A 4881-nucleotide genomic window follows, 5' to 3' on the forward strand; every position below is an offset into this window, starting at 1 on the left:
CGTTTTGCCAATTTAAATTAAACTGACAAAAAGTCTAACATTCAGAAACAGAGGGTGTAATAAGCAAGATGCTTCAGAAGTCTTGCAGACAAACATGGCAAATTATAGCTTCACCATGCTCAAAATATTCATGCGAAAAATTTAACCTTCCGAACCACAAACCTGAGAAGCATTTGACTGCTAGATGCAAACTACTCCCTCTGATTCCCTAATATAGTACCTTTTAACTTTTTCTTAATTCATACGTATCTAGGCACATTTTAGTATGTATGTTAACTAATTTTAGCATGTATGTAGTCAATATTTTGAAATAGCTAAAAATATATATTTTGAAATAACATAACAAGGTCTTATATTAGATTACAGAGGGAGTATTTTTCTTTGACATCAAAAAGATTTTACTCCTCAAATAATGTTCATGTCATTTACAAGCAAATGAGAAATAAAATGAGGGATCTCATCATCCCATGAACCTGAAAATCTATTGCAAAAAGAGTTCTTTGCTATTTCGTTTGCCACCTGATTTGCCTATCTGAAACAATGTTTGAAGGGTATCTTTGCAAAGTCCACAATGAGTACTTGGCACTCCATGATGGTTGCTATACGTCAGGACCTAAGTAGTCCTCAATGTGGTTGATAGTATCAACGGCAAAGGAATAATCAGACTCAATTTCCACCTTAGTACAGCCGATATGGCCCGCCAAGTACAGTTTGTTCCTTATTGCAATTAGCTCTGCTGAATCCACATCAAGGATATTGGGCACAAACCAACTTGTTGGGGCTATAAAATCACCCCGGTCGTCACGATCCACAGCGCCACAAGCATCTGAGCGTGTTTCATAATGAACCGAGGCACCAACGCTTATCTTCACCATCCCATGACTTGTTTTTTTTTCACATATGATCACTCTTTCTAGTTGGACCTTAGGTAATTCATCGCCAAAACCCTGATAGGTAGTGCAGTTTTCTCATGCGCCTGGACTTGAACTCCGTTCACTACTTGGCGTCGTTGCCACCATTTACACCAGGCCGCTATGACCTCAAGCTCCGCCCTTGGTAAATCTCCATCAGCGACTTGTAGTTTGGAGAGAATCTCTATGGTAATAGACCCCGGTTTGTCCTCTATTACAACCATCTGAATGACTTGCAACAAACCCAACTGATCCCAAACTTTCATTGCTCGTCGGCATTTAAACAAGGGATTTTTATTTCTATGCCACGCTCTTAACTTTTGCTCACTTTTCCTCACTCCCTTGCCTGAAACCCTCAGAACAGGTTACAACGGATGTTTTTTTGACAGAAAGACTGTAAGGGAACCCCCTACAGTATAACTGGTGCAACAAACCCAAATTGCAAGTACCATGCCTTGAACCTGGGTGGGTGGGAAGGCATCAGCCCCTTCCCACCACTAGGCTATGCATCAGCCCCCTACAGGTTACAACGGACGTTGCCGTCGGGTCAATGCCTTTGACCGTTAACTCCGACGAGTGGGGCCGCATAGGGCCGAGTCCACCTTTGACCGTTTATCTGAATAGTGCTTTCGTATGTATGTTGACCGTAGAGTGGTATTCATATATGTGGGTGCATGCAACTGACCGCGGTCGTGGGGTAGCACGTGCCCATGGGACATGACCGAAACGTTCCATCATATAAAGAGGGGGAACCACCTCCCGGTGCGCCCCCTACCATTTTCCCCAAATCCCCTCCCTACTGCCTCGTCGTCCTCTCTCCCACCGGTGTCGTCTTGCTCTTCTCCACTGCCTCCACCACACCGTCTCGCTCTCCCCCCACCGCATCCTCTTCCTCACCTTCACCGCCTCCATCTGTCCGATGGCCGAAGTTCTTGGCGACACCGGCGCAGCGGCCGGAGATGTGGTGGAGCTGCAGGGCGCGGTGACAGCGGATGTCGACGGCGTCCACGACGGTGCGGGGAAACTCGCAACCACTGCGGATGTGGAGAAGGAGGTGGCGGGCTCCGCCTTAGCGCTATAGAAGGTGACGACATCGAGCGCCGTAGTCCATCCTGATACCCCCGATGCGCAGCCTGGCGAGGAGCAGGAGCTATTTGCACTTGCTTTAGGATATTAGCTTGTAGAGTTAGTTGCTTCCTAGTTGCATTGGTTATATTATGATTCATACGGCAGTTCAGATGGTTAGAGTAGTTGGTTTGACGGATGGGCCGGGGTTTTCGGTATTGGCGGGATGGGGTTTTTTGTACTAGGGTTTGTTGGATAAATTCGTTGCAAAAATGCTAAATAGATCTGTATGAGAGATAGGGATCTCTGTGCTTCAATGCTACACAGATGTATGCTTATTAGATTTGTTTTTAATGCTCATGGATTGGGGTTTTTAATGCTGCAGACATGTATGCTTATTAGATTGGGTCCCCATTAGATTTGTTTTTGAATGCTACTCAGATTTGGGTTTTGAATGTCATATGCCCAAATGGAATCCATTGATTAAGAAGTTATTTGATTCATTATTATATAAATTTGTCCACAATATGTAGTTATGTTAGCTCTGTTGTTCAATGTGTGTGCATGACAATGGAAAATGAAAATAGGATCATAGTATATTGGGAGTATATTAGCCCTATGATCAATTTGTCATGTGTGCATATCTAAATTTTCAATAGGCTTCCATATTTACTAGTGATGGATGTAATTGTATATTCAGGAGGATCATATTTGGGGGGGGGGGGGTAAAAAGAGGAAGTTGGCCCAGTACAACCCGTACGATCCAGAGTTTAGTGACGACGAAGAATATGAGGTAAGCCTACTTGAAATTTAGATTGTTCATTTAGTTCCTTTGACATGGTGTATATGAAGCTATAATGTATTAATTTAACTCATTCATGTGTGCAGTATGATTCTGGAGAAGATGTCTACAAGGGCAACGTAGCGTCCTTCACAGCCAAGGAGGTGGTGAAGATCAAGGCCAAGTGAGTTGCTTCCTTCTACAACTACAAGATCAAGAAGTGGCACGGCCCTACTGCCCCACCAAGCCAAAGCCAAGGGATGGTCGCTTCGATCACCTTCTGTGTCATGCAGAGGATGTAGCTATTCGCGGGGAGGACTACATGATCAGGGGGCAGCATGATGCCCACGCGAAGGCCCTGACTTCGGCGTGATGTGATGACGTGATGATGTCATGCTGTGATGAACTAAATCTTTATCTTTATCTTTTGGGTTACTTTTGGTAAACTGAATCTGGCTGTTTAAGGTGTGTTGAACTGAATCTATGGTGATGCTAGTAATATATTATGCTATCTATATTTGTCTGTCCTTAAATTTGGTTGTGGTGTATGGTTAGTTATGTTTAGATGTTGTGAACTATGAGTTTAGGTGCTGCAATGAGCATACATGTTGTTTCAGTGTTGCTTCACTGATCAGACATGTTGGTTTAGTGTTGCTTCACTGATCACACATATTGTTTCAGTGTTGCTTCACTGATCAGACATGCTGCTTTTTCATTGATCATAAAGGAGTATTATCCTAATTATTTGTCTCATGTTTATTAATCAAATCAAATGCACGCTTTTCCCACCAGCATGATTCATTATCTGATGTTTTGAACTGACATTCGACAAGACAGTATAAATTCAAGAAAATGCAAACAAAAAACCCTTGGTAAACTATCTATGTTTGTATAGGAGATCATGTGTGCAAATTTGAGGTGATTTAAAGGAGGTCAAAGAAATTTGAATTTGAGAAATGTGCTCCAAATGAGCTCCCAGGCTAGGGTAAACAGCCCATATGTAATCAAGTTTTTTTACCTACTCTAAATGAGCCAAATGTTTTTATTAACACCTATTCACTTTCCATAATGTAGATTGGAAGTCTCATTTTTTTTGAAATAATCTTGATATTTTTACATTTTCTTTGGAAAAATATGCTTTAATATAAAAACTATTAAAAACATGCTTAAAATATGAAAATGGAAAACTAAGTTCAGATCCTTCTTATTTACTTTGAAATAAAGCTTTGGTGATTTTTTTTATTTTTTCAAAAACAGAAGGTAACCCTACCTCCTCTCATTGAACTATATGAAATGTTGTACGTGATAGCTCATATGTGTGAAGATTTTTTCAAGAAAATGCCCATAGACTAAGTTTATGATTTTTTGTTGGTAACATGTCACATAAGACAACATTGTGCGCAAGTTTTTTTTGTGATTATTTTTAAATTAATGGTGCTCATTTGACCTTGATCGTGCCAACTAGGGTTTTTTCATGATAATGCCCATAGACTAAGTTTAGTATTTTTCCTTGTTAGTGTGTCTTATAAAATGTCGAAAGACGATATTTTCTTGTTTTTTAAAAAAAATTAGTTATGCTCAGTCACACTAGTAGAAAAAGGCCCATTTGTCCCGGTTCTAGAGGGCCTTTAATCCCGGTTCTGGAACCGGGACTAAAGGGTCGGTACTAAAGCCCCCCGCCCCTTTAGTCTCGGTTCTTATACGAACCGGGACTAAAGGCCCTCCATGTGGCCGCTGTATGAAGCTTCACCTTTAGTCCCGGTTGGTAACACCAACCGGGACTAAAGGTTTTTTTATAAATTTTTTTGAATTTTTTTTGAATTTTTTTTCTCGATTTTCAAATTTATGAATTATTTTACAATTAAAGCTCTAATCACCACTCATCACTGCTCAATGTAACCTCTAATCTCTAATCATCCCTCATCATTTCAAATCATCTAACTTCCCGTCCAGCCTGAGCACGCTTAACTTCCAGGTTCTATTCCCCCTCGTTTCCAAGTCTGCACTTGTTGTTTTCCTGACAATAGTAGGATGTCAATCCTATTAACCGTCAGGAGTTTAGCTTGAGCATGAAGTCAGACGTTTTACTGTTTGATTTTGAAACTATTATTCTAAAAAACAATA

The sequence above is a fragment of the Triticum aestivum genome, chromosome 6B, assembly GCF_018294505.1.
Source record: "Triticum aestivum cultivar Chinese Spring chromosome 6B, IWGSC CS RefSeq v2.1, whole genome shotgun sequence".
NCBI classification, from domain to species: Eukaryota; Viridiplantae; Streptophyta; class Magnoliopsida; order Poales; family Poaceae; genus Triticum; species Triticum aestivum.